This window comes from Nomascus leucogenys, chromosome 14 (assembly GCF_006542625.1).
Source record: "Nomascus leucogenys isolate Asia chromosome 14, Asia_NLE_v1, whole genome shotgun sequence".
NCBI lineage: Eukaryota > Metazoa > Chordata > Mammalia > Primates > Hylobatidae > Nomascus > Nomascus leucogenys.
Window position 1 is genome coordinate 40,716,400 of NC_044394.1, and position 16,857 is coordinate 40,733,256.

Below are 16,857 nucleotides of genomic sequence, written 5' to 3' on the forward strand. Positions count from 1 at the left end.
CGGGAAAAACAAACACTCCCTCGTCCCCATATCAGCACAGGGTCAGGTCCATGCCATTGTCAGTCAGTGGGTCCTTCCACCTTACAAGAGCTTTTGTAGATGCCTCCGGATGCCAAAACCGCTCAGCAGCAGAGCGTCCTGCAGCATCCAGGCGCAAAAAATTCAACACATATAAAGCATGATGCCAAATAATTCGCAGGTGTGCGGGGGTAAAGTTCCCCTTTTAATTTTTCAAGTTGATGTTTAATGGTGGAGTGTGCACGTTCAACAATACCTGACCCTGTGGGTTATAAGGGAGGCCAGTGCAATGTGAAATATTAAATTGTGCAAGGAAAGAGTGAAAGCTTTAGCAACATAAGCTGGCGCGTTATCTGTTTTGAGTTGCCGAGGAATTCCTAAAGTTTGAAAACAATAGAGTAAGTGAGCTTAACATCTTTAACGCCTCTCCAGAGCGTGCGGAGGCTAAAGAAAACCTGAAAACGTATCTATACAAACATGGATATAACTAGATTTACCAAAAGGTGGGTAGTGAGTAACATCCATTTGCCACAAATGTAGGGGCTGCAAGCCTCGAGGATTAACTCCATAATGGGGAACAGGTTGCAGTTGAGGGCAGGCGGAGCAATGCTTTACAATAGCACGAGCAGCTTCACGAGTGATTTTGAACTGCAATCGTAAACTGTGAGCATTTGATGATGTGTGGCATGGAATTAGCTGCTTGCTGGACAGCATTTTCTGTGAAGAAACAAAGTTTATCAGCAGCTGCATTTCCGGCAGACAACGGTCCAGGCAATAGAGAATGACTCCGGATATGTCCTACAAAATAGGCAGCGGTACGCTGTCGACAACATGATTGTAAAGTGAAAGTAACTGGTAAAGTTCATCATCAAGCAAGGAAGAAATAGTAGCAGATTCGATATGAGTGCTACTGCGAAAAACCCACTCACTGTCAGTATAGCTGTTAGTGGGCTCAGAGGGAAACATTTGCAGGGCCTGGCATACGGCAAAAAGTTCAACTCGCTCGGAGAAGAATAAGTAGTGGGAAACCGAAAAGGACGGTGGTCAGCGATGACGGCTGCAACACCTGTTTTTGAACCATCAGTGAACAAAAGGTGAGCATGGGCTAATGGCTGATGACAATGATGAAGAGGGAGAACAAATGAGGTACGCTGAAAAAAGGTTAACAATTTATGTTTAGGGTAATGAACTGACAATTGACCAGTAAAATTGCTAAGTGCTATTTGCCAAGAAAGATTGAATTGATAAAGAGAACAACTTGTTGTTGAGTAAAAGGAACAGTGAGGATATCAGGGTCTTTTCCATATATTTGGCGAGACCTTTTGCGGCCAGCCATAATAAGTTGACTCACTAATTCTGCATAAGGCTGGATAGTCTTGTGACGAGTGGAGGGCAGATGTAACCACTCTAAAGGAGAGTTTGCCAAAACACCGCTGTGGGATATAAGTGAGGGGTAAGAATTAACAGAAGCAGAGGTTGAGTGTAATCTACGCGAGAAACATGAGCTTGTTGAATTGCGGACTCTACAAGTTGTAAGGCTAGTTTTGCTTCTGAAGTAAGAGTCCGGGGAGAAGTAGGATCACTGCTTCCTCTTAAATATTGAACAAAGGTAAATAAGTCAGCAGTAGTAAGGGACAAAAAGTCGAACCCAGTTTATGTCTCCAAGCAATTTTTGAAAATCATTGAAGTGGTTTGCAATTTGGAGAGGTTAAATTGTTATCTCTTGAGGAGAAACAGTCGTTTCTGCAATTTTGACCAAGATAATAAGAGGAAAGGTTTGTGGGATTTTTTCTTCTGCTATTTGCAGACCAAAGGTAGGTAAATGCTGTTGGTAAAAATAATAAAGCTTGCCGTATCTGCGAAAACCTCTCCTGCAATTAAAATGTCATCCATGTAATGTAAACAATAAATGTGAGGAAATGAGCCCTAAAAATTGTAAAGCCATGGCCACATACTTTGACATAAGTAGGGCTATTAGCCATGCCTTGAGGGCAAGACCTTCCACTGATATCAGCCATGGCTGTTTGAAAATTATAGAGGGTAGGCTAAAAGCAAATCGAACTTATCACTTGAATGGAGAGGAATTGTAAAGAAGCAGTCCTTTAAGATCTATAACAAAGGCTGGCCAATTTTTTGGTTATAGCTGTAGGCAGAGGGAAGGCCAGGTTGCAATGCCCCATGGGTAACATAGTGGCATTTACGGCTCACAAATCTTGCCAATAACCTCCACTTTCCAGATTTCTTTTTAATAACAAATATCGGTGTATTCCAAGGGCTAGTAGATGGTTCAATATGACAGCAAGGAGCTGCTCCTGAATTAATTGAGTGGCTGCCAATAATTTCTCCTGAGTTAAAGGCCACTGATCCACCAAACAGGTTCATTAGATTTCCACTGAATAGCATCTGCAGTTAAGGGGGCAGCTAGGATCAGTGGCTTGGGGAAAACCCAAACCATGTCGATCATTTTTTGGTGTAACTTGTACTGGAGCAAGAATGCCAGTGTTATGTTTTCCTAATCCTTGGTTGGGGAGCAGTCCCTGATGGAGCAACTGTTGAGAGACAATGGGATTGGGACTAAACAAATAAACTCCCATTTGTTGTAACACATCACTCCCCATAAATTACAAGGTAAGTGGGGTAACACATAGGGTTGAACTTTCCTTGGTGACCTTCTTGGTCAGTCCAAGTTAATATTTGTGCACTTGCTGGGGTTTGAACATTCCAATACCTTGTAGATGAGTTATAGAGGCAGTAAGAGGCCATGAAGCGGGCCCAAAATTGTAAACTAAATACAGAAACATCTGCTCCAGTATCAATTAAACTGAAAAAGTCTTTCCTTCTATTTGAAGTTGCAGGGTAGGCCCCTCGGCATCAAACAGTCTGCAGCCAGTAGACATCAGAGGAACCAAAACCGCGACTGCCGCGCGCAGTAGAGGAAGCTGTTTGCCCTATTTGAGAACACAGCGTAAAAGTAGAAGTTGGGCCACACGCTGACCTTTAGATACAGTGACTACAGCTTGAGAGGTGGAAGCCATAACTTGAAGCTCCCCAGTATAGTCAGAGTCAATTATTCCAGGATAGACAATTAACCCCTTAAAGAGGAACTGCTTCTTCCAATAATTAACCCAACAGTCTCCTTAGGGAGAGGCCCAAACACTCCTGTAGGAATGTGCTGCGGACCCATTTCAGGTGTTAGTACGTAGCTGGAGGTGGCACACAAGTCCAATCCTGCTGACCCTGGGGTGGCTCGTGAAAGGGATTGGAGGGACTTATGGAGGTCACTGGAGGGACTGTCTGAAGGGCCCCTATTGGTTTGTCGGGCCCGGGGAGAGGCCCACTTCTGGTTTCCCTGAGGGGAAAGAGGGTTACCTTGAGAATCAGTACGAGACCTACATTCATTTATCCAGTGAAACCCACGTTGACATCGAGGGCACAAGGAAGTAGGTCGAGGCTTAGGTGACTTCCCTGAAACTGCGGGCATGTGGCGGCATTGGTTCTTAAAATGTCCTGGTTTACCACAATTAAAACAAATTTGATTACCTCTCTTGTTCTGAAGCCGCTTATTTTGGCCCCTACCCTGCACTGCAAATAAATCTGGGAAACAGGAACTCCTTTCATAGCTGCAGCATAAGCCACACCTTGATTAAAAGCAGGACCAATTTCAGAACATAAGCGAATATAATCTTCCAGAGTCCCATTTTTCTTATATGGGCGAATAGCGGCTTGACAAGCGCCATTCGCATTTTCAAAAGCGAGTTGCTTTACAATAACAGTACCTGCCTCAGGGTCACTGATCACTCGGCCTACTGCTTGTAATAACGAGAGACAAAATTCTGATAAGGCTCGTCAGGTGCCTGGCGAATTTTTGTAAGTTCTCTGTGCGTTTGGAGGATGGTAATCTCTTCCAGGCAGAGAGGGCAATATTGGATACTTGATCATAAATCCATCTTTCCCAACCAATTTGATTAGCAGTATCTGAAAAGTTACCTAAGCCAGTAAGCATTTCATAAGTAACCTGATTACCCGCCAAACGATTACGGCGAGAAACCTCCTCAGCTTTTTCTAAAAATTCAGTTTCCACAACAAATAGTCACCCCCGTCTAGGCAGGCTTTTGCTATGCCCTTCCAGTCATTAGGAGGTAAAGCATCCTCTGCCAAGGTCTCCACCATGGGCTAAAGTAAAGGGTGCTGTAGTTCCATATTGAACTACAGCGGCCTTAAGGTCCTTTAAAGTCTTCAAAGGTAATGGTTCATGATATTGCTGTTGATCTTGGGGATGAAGTCTAACAGGGAAAGCATGAAATCCCTCAAGAGTTTCCCCCGACATACGAGCTTGATGAAGAGCCCTTCAAGGGGAGACATAACAGTGGCAGGCAAGGTGCCCGATTTTAAGGGAGGCAAGCAAGCATTAGGAGCCCCAGGGGGCTTTTTAATAAAGGTAGCTGCAAAAGTATGTACCAGGGCCTCCTGTTCCTCTTCAGAGGCAGGCATGGGCGTCATTCCCAAGGGTTGAGGCTGTATACAAATTTCAGGAGTCTCCTCGGGGGCCGACGGAGGAGGAGGAGGCAAATCCTCAGGAGGAGATGAAAAAGGCTTGTATGCCTCAGGAACGGGACTAGGCATTCTTGGACCAGATTAAAAAGCCCAAAGGTGTCTACAGGAATTCTATCAGGCCATGCAGAGTATAATGCTTCCGCAGGCCTTCCCCCACCTTTGACCAGGTATCCATGTTAATAGTGCCCTCCTCAGGAAACCAAGGACATGCCTCTTGTACTGTCTCCAAGAATTTTTCTAACTGCTTAGTTTTCATAGAAGCCCCACGGGCATGCATCATAGATTGCAAAACTTGAATATAAGAGCTCGTTCCTTAGAACCAGAATGTCCCATTTTTACTCCTAATGTATAACTATGCGCCCACAACTGTTTATACTCACACAACTTCTTCAGCAGGCCTTACCAGAACTGGGCGTTCTTCTCACAGTATTTCTCGGGTCCCTGCTCGGGCGCCACCTCTTGCGGTCCTGCCGCAGGGGTTATTCAGGGATGCACGAGAAGTAGTGAGAAGAATGATGAAAGAAAGACACAGAAAGCGGGATTAGGAGGGACGGTTCCCTGATAGGGAAGCGCCGACAGCTCTGGTTTATTTCAGTGCTTTTATACATGCCAGGGGTCAAAAGTCCAGATAATAATTGTTTTTGTCTTCCTTTGATGCGGCCTCTGCAGTCTGTCTTGTGCTAACTATTAACCATGAAAAGCCATTCACAGTGCTTCACTGATCTGGTAAGAACAGGAAGTACCCATAACAGGATCTTCGGTGGGGTCTTTGCCATGCCACCTACGATCTCCGGTGGGGTCTTTGCCATGCCACCTACGATCTCCGGTGGGGTCTTTGCATGCCACCTACTTTCCTGTCTGCAGGCTTTGCCAATGCATGGGAATGTGAATTTGCTCCCCACAGCTGATGGTGCTCCTGGCGTTGCATCTGCCTCCGCATTTAAGACAGAAAGGAAAAGGAATGGTTACCTTCAGGGTTAATTGAAAGCATTTGTCACTTTTGTGAATAATTTCCCAGGCGCCCCACCCCTCACCCCCCACTCCCACCCTGCCACACACACACAATGAGATCTAATCAGACTCCATAGATGTCATTGGCCAAAACTGTGTCACATGGTCACTCCTAGCTGCAACAAAGGTAAGTAGTTTCTCTTTTCCAGCCTCCACAGTGGAAAGCAGCAGGGAACAGGGGAATTGGGAATGGCACACATTGGTCAGTCAGCTATTGTAATAGCGTCTGCCACACCTTCCCCCTCCGTCTTCTTCCAGCCCCTCCACTCCCCAGGACCTGACTTCCAGCCACCCCTGACCTCCTCCTTCATCCAGGGGCCACCTGTTTCCATATCTTTTGGGATATCAGAAGCTCACAACTCTGGGGCTGCACTTCTACAGGGTAGCAATCAGATGACACTGAGTAGAACTGCATCTTTCTTTCTTTCTTTCTTTCTTTTTTTAGACAGAGTCTCACTCCATCACTCCAGTCTGTACACTAGGCTGGAGTGCAGTGGTGCGAACACTGAAGCCTCGACCCCCTGGGCCCAAGTGATCCTCCTACCTCAGCCTCCGAAGTGGCTGGGACTATAGGTGCATGCCACCATGCTCAGCTAATTTTTTTGTTTGTTAATTTTTTTGTAGAAACAGTGTCTCTTGCCAGGCGCGGTGGCTCACGCCTGTAATTCCAGCAGTTTGGGAGGCCAAGGCAGGTGGATCACAAGGTCAGGAGTTCAAGACCAGCCTGGCAATATGAAACCCTATCTCTACTAAAAATACAAAAATTAGCCAGGTCTGGTGGTGAGCATCTGTAGTGCCAGCTACTTGGGAGGCTGAGACAGGAGAATGGTTTGAACCCGGGAGGCGGAGGTTGCAGCGAGCCGAGATCACGCCACTGCACTCCAGCCTGGGTGACAGAGTGAAACTCTCTCAAAAAAAAAAAAAGAAAGAAAAAGAAACAGAAACAGCGTCTCTTACTTTGTTGCCAGGCTGGTCTCAAACTCCTGGTCTCAAGCGATCCACACAACTTGGCCCCCGAAAGTGCTGAGATTACAGGTTTGAGCAGCGCACCTGGCTTTCCATACTCAGATTCTGAAACACAGATCTCATCGTATCACACCTCTGGCTCAAATCACCCTTAATAATTGGCTCTACTAGAGCCCCGTTTCCCTATACTCCCTGCCTTTGAATATATCAGTGTTGCAACACTGAAACACTTAAAGAATCTCCTCTGCTTTCTCTCTGGTTGCTTCTAGGATCTCTTCTTTGACTTTGGTGTTCTACATTTTCACTACAATATGTCCAGACATGAATTTCTTCCTCCTATCTTGCGTGGGATTCATTGGATCTCTAGAATCTACGCATTTGGTGGTGCTTATTAGATATGGAAAAAAATGTCGGACTTTATGTTTTCAAATATTGCGTTTGTCTCGTTTTCCCATCTCTGTCTGGAACTGCTACCTATGTTAGATCTTCCTGTTGTATTCTCCCTGGCTCCTAAACACTTCTTTTCTTTGTTTTCTCCTCCTCCTCTTCCTCCTCTTCTTCTTCATCGTCTTCTTCTCCTCCCCCTCCTCCTCATCTTTCTCCTTCTCCTCCTTCTTCTTCTCTTCTTCTTCTCCTCCTTCTCCTTGCTACTGCTGCCTCCTCCGGCTCCTCCTGCTCCTGCTCCTCCTGCTCCTGCTCCTCCGCCTCCTCTTCCTCCTCCTCCTCATCCTCCTCCTCCTCCTCCTCCCCTTCTCCTCCAGCTTTCTCAGGTTGAATTCTTCTTTTTTTCCCTCTATTTTCCATTTATTTTCTTTCTGGGTTGAATTCTGGATAATTTCTTCAAATCCATCTTCCAGATCATGAATTCTCTATTTAGCTTTGTCTAAACTGTCATTTGAACTGTCCATTGAGTTTTTAATATGTTACTAGGTGTTAAATTTCTAGAAGCTCCATTTATTTCTCCTGCACATTTGCTTAGTTCTTCTCGTTCCTCACCCTTTGCTCATGTTGCTCCATCTTCTCCCACCTCTTCCCCTGGCAAATTCCTATACAACCCATTTCTTTCCATCCCCAGGGAGCTTTCCCTGACCTCCAGGATGGACTGGGGCTTTCTTGGGCCTTCAGTCCCTGGGACTCCTTTGTCACAGCACTGATCACCTTCAGTCATGATTGGCTGGGTCTGGATCTACCTCCCACCTCAGACCTGTGCTTCGCATAAGCAGGGGCCATATCTGCATCCTCTCTCAGGGATAAGTACAGGAGGCTTTCAATAAACTTGGATAAAATAAAGCAGTTTCCTTAGCCCACCCATCACTCCTTAGTCTTACTTGTTTCATTTACTTATTTTTTTTCTGTAAAGTATATTACTTACTGCCAGCTACATGCGATCAATTGTAAAATACTTTCCATAACTAAAAATTGAATAATGGTAAAAAAAAAAACACACATCAGCTTTCAGTATAATTTGCGTAAATTGTTCTAGAAAACACTGCTAATTTTTGTTTCCGCAGAGTGAAGTACAGAAGTGAGCAGATTGATAATTTTTTTTTTTTTTTTTTTTTTTTTTTGGAGACAGGGTCTCACTGTCTTGCCCAGGCTGGAGTGCAGTGGTGCCATGACAGCTCACTACAGCCTTGATCTCCTGGGATCAAGTGATCCTCCTGCCTCAGCCTTCTGGGTAGCAGGGACTATAGGTGTGTGCCATCATGCCTGGCTAATTAAAATACATTTTTTTTGGTTCTTTTATAGAGACAGGGTCTCACTCTGTTGTCCATGCTGTTCTCAAACTCCTAGGCTCAAGTGATCCTCTGGCCTCGGCCTCCCAAAGTGGTGAGATTACGGGTGTGAGCCACCGCACCCAGCCCAGATTGATAAATTTATACACATCATGGAAAGAATGATAGAAAGGAACTGGAGCCACTTGAATGACATTTGGATTCCACTTGTCATAAACCACTCCTCTTTTTTCTACCTCTTGGAAAACATCTTTCTTTGGAACAGAAAAATGTTAGTGTCAGCTGGCAGCCCTGATCCTCCATATGGGATGGAGTAATGGTCACCTCCAGGTCACCATTGGCTTCTCAGATTCTGCTTTATTTTTGCCATAGCAGTGCTAGATCAGGTATTCCAGATAACCAGTTAGCAAAATAGATTTTCTCCACAATGCTTTAATCGCTGCCTGCCTAAAGATCTCTAAACTAGTGTGTGAGAAACAGACCAACAAAATGGGAGGATTTGAGATTTGGAATCCACTGACCCCAGGGATTAACTGCAGTTGGTTATCCATCTCAAATCTGGTGCTGAGTTCACAGTCAAACCACCCCACCAGCACAGCTTTAATCATATGGGCATGTTTTTCATGGAAAAGCACCTGCCAGACCTCCTGCTCCTGCCTTCAAATTACTGTGGGAACACCAGTGGGCAAAGTCAACTCTTCTGTCATGTAAGTGGAGTTCAGCATTTCCAACTGTACATGCTAGATCAAGCCAGCAAAACATCTCTTCGCTTGTCCAGCTTTCGTGGTAGCAGGTATATTAAAGAGCTGCCCAGTATAAAAATGCAGCCCACTGAACAGGATCGCCGTAATCGAGCCTCCTCCCTTCTCAATTGCTTCAGGGATATCTTTTATTTTATTTTATTTTATATTGTATTTTATTTTATTTTTTCTGAGATGGAGTCTTGCTCTGTCACCCAGGCTGGAGTGCAGTGATGCTATCTTGACTCACTGCAACCTCCACCTCCCGGGTTCAAGTGATTCTCCTGTCTCAGCCTCCTGAGTAGCTGGGATTACAGGCATGCATCACCACACCCAGCTAATTTTTTTTTGTATTATTATTATTTTTTTAAGACGAAGTCTCTCTCTTGTCCCCCAGGCTGGAGTGCAATGGCACGATCTCAGCTCACTGCAACCTCCACCTCCCGGCTTCAAGCGATTCTCTTGCCTCAGCCTCCAGAGTAGCTGAGATTACAGGCGCCTGCCACCACACCCGGCTAATTTTTGTATTTTTAGTAGAGACGAGGTTTCACCATGTTGGCCAGGCTGGTCTCAAACTCCTGACCTCTGGTGATCCACCGGCCTCGGCCTCTCAAAGTGCTGGGATTACAGGCATGAGCCACCGCACCCGGCCAATATCCTTTATTCTTAAGGTTTCTTCCCCCTTCTTGGCTTTATAATCCCCACTTTCCTCAATGTTAACTCCATGGAGTTGTAGCTGTGACTCAATAGTATCATGATTAAAGGAGAAAGCTTTGGCTTCTATAAGAATTTTATACCATTTGGTAAAGGCTTAAACAATAACTGGACTAAGGCTGGGCGCGGTGGCTCACACCTGTAATCCAAGGAGTTCCAGACCAGCCTGTGCAACATGGCAAGACCCCATCTCTACAAAAAAATACAAAAACTAGTCTGGCGTGGTGGTGTGTGCCCGTAGTCCCAGCTACCTGGGAGGCTAAGATGGGAGGATCACCTGAGCCTGGGAAGTTGAGGCTGCAGTGAGCTGTGGTTGTGCCACTGCACTCCAGCCTGGACAACAGAGTGAGACCCTGGATAACAGTAGAAGATGTAGATTAAGAGTCAGCGCATTCACTAGGGCTATTTCTTTCTCGTAGGCTCCTATAGTCCTTCTGTAGGCCTACGATACTCTCATCTCTGTATCCCAAGGATGCTGCCTTCTTCATGACCATAGGCTCCCATTTTGCCCCACTCAACTAGCTCTTCTTCAAGATCTGTTTTAACCATGTTTGGTTGAAGGCCAAGAGAATTTTCCAGGAAATAGATGGCATTTTCATCCTTATTCACTAAAGACAAATCAACTGGAGGCAGATCCTGCATTTTGGGGACATAAAAATACTCCCCAGCTGGGCACGGTGGCTCACGCCTGTAATCTGAGCACTTTAGGAGGCCGAGGGGGAAGGACCACTTGAGGCCAGGAGTTTGAGAGCAGCCTGGGCAACAAAGCGAGACCCCCCTCTCTGGAAAAAAATTAAAAAATTAGCCGGGCATAGTGGTGCAAGCCTGTGATCCCAGCTACTGAGGAGGCTGAGATGGGAGAATCCCTTGAGCCCAAGAGTTCCAGGCTGCAGTGAATCAAGACCGCACCACTGCAGTCAGCCTGGGTGACGGAGTGAGGCCCTGTCTCAAAAAAATTAAAAACAAACAAACAAAAAAACCTCTCTGAAGTGCCTTAGCTTATGTTCCTGAACTAGGTGGAAAGTGTCCCTGTCATCTGCTGGGCGGCATTTGAGTTCAACCACCATGCTCTGCACTGTGACAGCTGACAAATTGTTCTCAGCTAGAATTCTGATGTGATCCTCAGCTCCCAGAACCCCTCAAGAAACTTCTCAAGCATTCTTTACAAATATATAGGCAAGACCACCTCAAACAACGGTGCCTCCACTCAGGGCTCCTTCCCCTAATCAGACTCAGGTAAGCAAACACTTTCTTCGATGTATTGCTTTTAACTTCATTAATTCACCTCCCCATCTGTAAATTCATTTCCTCATTCATTCATTTATTCATTATTCACTCGATAAGTCTTTTCTTTTCTTTTCTTTTCTTTTTTTTTTTTTTGAGACGGAGTCTCGCCCTGTGGCCCAGGCTGGAGTGCAGCGGGGCGATCTCGGCTCACTGCAAGCTCTACCTCCTGGGTTCACGCCGTTCTCCTGCCTCGGCCTCCCGAGTAGCTGGGACTACAGGCGCCCGCCACCACGCCCGGCTAATTTTTTGTATTTTTAGTAGAGACGGGGTTTCACTGTGTTAGCCAGGATGGTCTCGATCTCCTGACCTCGTGATCTGCCCACCTCAGCTGCCCAAAGTGCTGCGATTACAGGCATGAGCCACTGTGCCCGGCCAAGTCTTTTCTTTTCTTTTCTTTTCTTTTTTTTTTCCAGACGGAGTCTCGCTCTGTCGCCCAGGCTGGAATGCAGTGGCGCAATCTCGGCTCATTGCAACCTCCACCTCCTGGGTTCAAGCCATTCTCCTACCTCAGCTTCTCGAGTAGCTGGGACTACCGGCGGATGCCACCACGCCTGGCTAATTTCTTTTGTATTTTAGTAGAGATGGGAGTTTCACCGTGTTGCCCAGACTGGTCTGGAACTCCTCAGCTCAGGCAATCCGCCCGCCTTGGTGGATTACAGGTGTCAGCCACCGCGCCCAGCCTCAATACATCTTTTCTTTTCTTTTCTTTCTTTCTTTCTTTCTTTCTTTCTTTCTTTCTTTCTTTCTTTCTTTCTTTCTTTCTTTCTTTCTTGTTTTGAGACGGAGTCTCGCTCTGTCGCCAGGCTGGAGTGCAGTGGCACAATCTCAGCTCACTGCAACCTCTGCCTCCTGGGTTCCAGTGATTCTCCTGCCTCAGCCTCCCAAGTAGCTGGGACTACAGGCGCCCGCCACCACGCCCGGCTGATTTGTTTGCATTTTTTTTAGCAGAGACAGGGTTTCACCGTGTTGGCCAGGATGGTCTCAATCTCTTGACCTCGTGATCCACCCTCCTCGGCCTCCCAAAGTGCTGGGATTACAGGCGTGAGCCACCACGCCCGGCCTCTATAAGTCTTTTCTAAGCACAACATAGGTTGATGCCAGCAGATACGGGATGAACCAATCAGTGACGGAGGCAATCTGCTGTAAGACATTCTAACAGCCCGGAAGGCTTCAAGTTGGGGTGATACTGGAGCAGGGTCTGGAAGAAGGAAAGCTGGGGAAAATGCTGGGATCCCACGGCAATGTGAAGAGGGCCCCAGTGGGAGGTCGCCAGCCCATGGGACGCAGCCCGTAGGACCTTAATGCTCCCCAGCATATGAGTAGTGCATCTTCTTCCTCTCTTTGCCATGCCTGTCAGGAAGCTCAGAGCTCAGCTTGGTGCAAAGGTAGCGACTGTTGTTTGCCAGAGATTTTGGAGTTATCTCTGTTTTGTCGCCCAAAATCTTTGACCTTTACATTATCTATGTCTCTTATGGAAAACTTGAAATTGATAGAGTAAAATTAATAATAATAATAAAGACCTGATTCTCAGTAAGTGATGGATTCAGGACGCAAATGCAGCTCAGAGTCCAAGAGTTGTAGAGTGATACCGGGCTTGTATTAGCTACCACTGCAATAATGCCACGTAACAAACCACCCCAAAACTCAGTGGCTTAGAACAATCATTTAATTCCCCCGATGCATCTGCAGGTTAGCTGAAGGTCCGTTGGTCTTCGCTGGGCGGCTCTGCCTCAGGCTAGGCTGGGATACAGGCTCTAGGCTGGGCTCTGGCTGTTCCATGTGTCGCTTGGCGGGGCGAGGCTGAAGGGCCGGCAGCCATTCAGGGGGACGATCTTCTCATAGCAGAAGCACAAGAAGACAGCCCCACTGTGGAAGTGCACCTCAAGCCTTTGGTCTTGTTATAGCCACTGCCATCCCATGGACCAAAGCAAATTACATGGCTGAGCCCAGAGTCAAGAGACAGGGAGTGCACTCTGCCCACCTGGAGGCCGTGGCCAGGGTGAGGGGCCAATGATCAATGCCACATGCCATTTGCATCATCCAGTCTGGTCCCCACCCCTGTTTCTCGGATGGGTACCCCCGGTGGATCAGCGTGGGACCAGGCAGGGTGCCCTGACTTCCCATTCCCTTTCCACAGCCCCGAGCAGGATCTCATATCACCTGGCTGATCCTCCTGGGGTGGGACCAATTCTGGAAACTGCAGTTGCAGGTGGAAGAACCTGGACTTCGGAATCACAGAGACCTGGGTTCTCTGCTCCCCAAGGCCAGCAGTGAGTCCTCGAGCAAGTCCCACACTACAAAGGAGGAAACTGAGGCTCAGAGGGGTTTAGCGACACATAGTAAGTGCTCCATCAAAAGCGGCCATTCAAGCTGGGCATGGTGGCTTGTGCCTATAATCCCGGCACTTTGGGAGGCCGAGGTGGGTGGATCACCTGAGCTTAGGAGTTCAAGACCATGGTAACATGGTGAAATCCCACCTCTACAAAATAAAAAACTAGCCAGGCATGGTAGTGTGCACGTGTAGTCCCAGCTACTCAGGAGGCCGAAGTGGGAGGATCACTTGAGCCCAGGAGATCAAGGCTGCAATGAGCTACGATAGCACCACTGCCCTCAAGCCTGGGCGACAAAGTGAGACCCTGTCTCAAAAAACAAACAGCCAGGAGCCATGGCTCAGGCCTGTAATCCCAGCACTTTGGGAGGCTGAAGTGGGTGGATCACTCGAGGTCAGAAGTTTGAAACCAGCCTGGCCAACATGGTGAAACCCTGTCTCTACTAAAAATATACAAAACAATTAGCTGGGCGTGGCTTCCATGGGTTCCCTATCCTGTGGAGAACCCACGGGACCAGGCAGGCGAGTGCTTTCGTGTATTGCTTCATTGAATCCTCACAACCACCTTGCCTTATAGAAGAGGCGTTGCTATTATCCCCGTTCCAGAGAAGGGGAAACTGAGGCACCAAGCAGAAAGGTCACGTGCCTGGAATCACACAGCAGAAGGTGGCACAGCTGGGATTTTAACCCATGCCTGCCATGCTAGGACCAGCACCCTAGCAGCCAGGCACCATCCCCCAGCCCGGGCTGACTGCCCATGCCCAGCTGGACTCCAGGGCTTGGCAGTCCCCGGGATGAAAAGAGGCCCCTCCCTGGGCCCTTCAAGTCACTCTGCCTGGGGGTGACACATGCAGCCACATAGGTCTCCGTGAGTTGCGGTAAGGTCTCGAGTCTCTTTATCCCTGGCATGCGGCGGGGGCACTGAAGTGACCTCAGGGACGCGGAGGTACGGGAGCCAGATTGCCAGCTGTGTGGCTCTGGCAAGTCACCTCCCCTCCCTGAGTCTGTTTCCTCATCTATAAAAAGGGATCAGTAAATGTCTCTTACTCATGGGATTGTGGGGGATCAAATTATCTGATAAATAAATGAACCATTTAGGAAAGTTCCTGGAATATAGAAACACAAGAAGAAGAGGCAGAGGAGGAGGGGGGACAATATTATTATTGATAATATTATCCTGGGAAGCTTTTGCTGCCAGGAGCAGGAGAGACAATTTGCTGGGAAGGAAGACCCTAGGAACCAGTCCTTCCTGTGGACCTGGGACCCAGCACATTGCAGGTAGTTGGAAGGGGCCTCAGACCATCTCTGGAAACTCCATTCTATAGACGATGAGACTGAGGCCTGGGAGAGGCAGCCCCTGGGTCCAGGCCGCTCAGCAGAGCAGGCAGGCTGCCTGGCCCCACCTGGCCCCCTGCCCTCCTTCCATCCAGTCAGTCCCCATCCACCAGTCCCAATCCACCCAGTGTCCATCTACCCAGTTCCCATCCACCCAGTCCCCATCCACCAATCCCCATCCACCCCGTCCCCATCCACAAATCCCCATCCACCCAGTACCCATCTACCAATCCCCATCCACCCAGTCCCCACCCACCCAGTCCCCATCCACCCAGTATCCATCCGCCCAGTCCTCACCCACCCTGTCCCCATCCACCCAGTCCCCATCCACCCAGTCCCCATCCACTCGGTACCCATTCACCCAGTTCCCACGCACCCGTTTCCCATGCACCCTCACCCAGCCCTGGTCTCCAGTCTCTCAGATTGTGTTCACCTCAGCTTCTCTGCACTGCAGTGGCCAGTGCAGGCAGTCCCCCCAGTCCCCCAGCTTGACTTCTGACCCTCCAGGACTCCCGGTTCCAACCCCAGCAGGTTAACAGTGCCAGTAATTCTGCTATCATTGCGCCTCCATGGGGTGTGGGGAGCAGGCTGTGTGGGCCCTTGAAAGCTCCCTAGGAAAGGATGAACCCCATAGTCCGGGGTCCTCTGCACAATGCTCAGAGCAGGATGGAGGAACACTGGGGAAGAAGGTGGGCAGGCCCCAGTGTAGGACACACCAACGTCCCCCACCCATATCCTGTTCTGAGGCCGGGAAGATGCCTGACCTACCCCTCCTCCTCCAGTGAGCCTTTCCTGGCTGACCAGGAGGCAGCTCTGTACAAGCGCTCCAGCCCAGGGCTGTGAGCAAGGGAGACCATGGGCCAGCCCCACCCCTTCTGGGTCTCTTGTTCCCTTCGTAACTGGAGGACAGATGGCAGCAGCACTCAGGAAAGGCTCAATGCCGATGCACCCGGGAAGTGCTGTGCTGCACGGGCCCAGTGGCTGGACAGGACTGTGGGAGCCCACCCAGCCCCTTCCTCCTGTCTTAGTGTGTTTGGTGTTGCTCTAACAGAATACCTGAGACCAGGGGATTTACTTCTTTGTTTGTTTTTTAGACAGGGTCTTGCTCTGTCACCCAGGCTGGAGTGCAGTGGCCCCTTCAGCTCACTGCAGCCTCCACTTCTTGTGCTCAAGTGATCCTTCCACCTCAGCCTCCAGAGTAGCTGGGACTACAAGTGTATGCCACCACACCTGGCTAATTTTTAAAATTTTTGTAGAGATCGCATCTCACTATGTTGCCCAGGCTGGTCTCGAACTCTTGGCCTCAAGCAATCCTCTCACCTTGGCCTCTCAAGGTGCTGGGATACCATGCCTGGGCGAAATTAAATTTTGGCAGGAGCACCTCCTTTACGCCTCAATCTGTGCCTGAAGACTCACCAAGGCCAGAGCCGCACGACTCCAGGGGGCCATGCGTGTGCCCTGGCCGACCATCCTCCCCTGACCAAGATGCATACTGAAAAGGTCCGGAGGCCGGCTCGGGGCCTTCACACATGCTGCTCTCTCAACCTGGAACACACTTCGCTTTCTCAAACGCCACCTCCCATTTATTTTTCAGCATACAGTTAAAAAATAAACTCCTGGGAAACCTGCCTTTATCCAGCTAGTAACGTTCTCCTGCAGGTTCCCACAGCCCCCCCGCCCCGCGCCCCGCCTTAGTCTCTTCCCCATCCTGTCGCCCCACTGCCCCACCACCCCACAACCCGCCGCTCCCTCTTTCTACCCGGGCTCAGCCCTACTGGGGCCTCCTTGCGCCCGGACACGCGTAGACAGCGCCCTCTGCTGGCGACTCTCTGCTGGCCGCTCAGCCTCGCCCGCCTGGGTCCCAGCTCTGCCCCAGGCTCAGGTCGGGGGCCCTGGAGGTCCAAATGAGGCCAGAATCCCGGGAAGAGTCACCCGGAGAGGAGCCTCGGTCTCGGAGCCACAGATCCTGCTCAAATCCCTGTCCTGCCTTCTAATTTTCATGTGGCCTCGAGCAAATCATCTTCCTTCCCTGAGATTCATTTTCCCCCTCCGCAAAATGTATCCTCCACAACTCTTCCCTGAGTACTTACCGTGTGCTAGATACTGAGTTGGGCACCGGCGATACAGCAGGGACAAGGATGAGCAAAGTCACTGCCTCAGGAAGCTG

General features: G+C 48.8%; 1 pseudogene; it reads right to left on the reverse strand.

Moving 5' to 3' along the window:
* Nucleotides 1-16,221, reverse strand: part of LOC115838237 — a 136,306-nt pseudogene extending 120,085 nt beyond the window's left edge.
* Nucleotides 16,222-16,857: the final 636 nt, after the last annotated feature.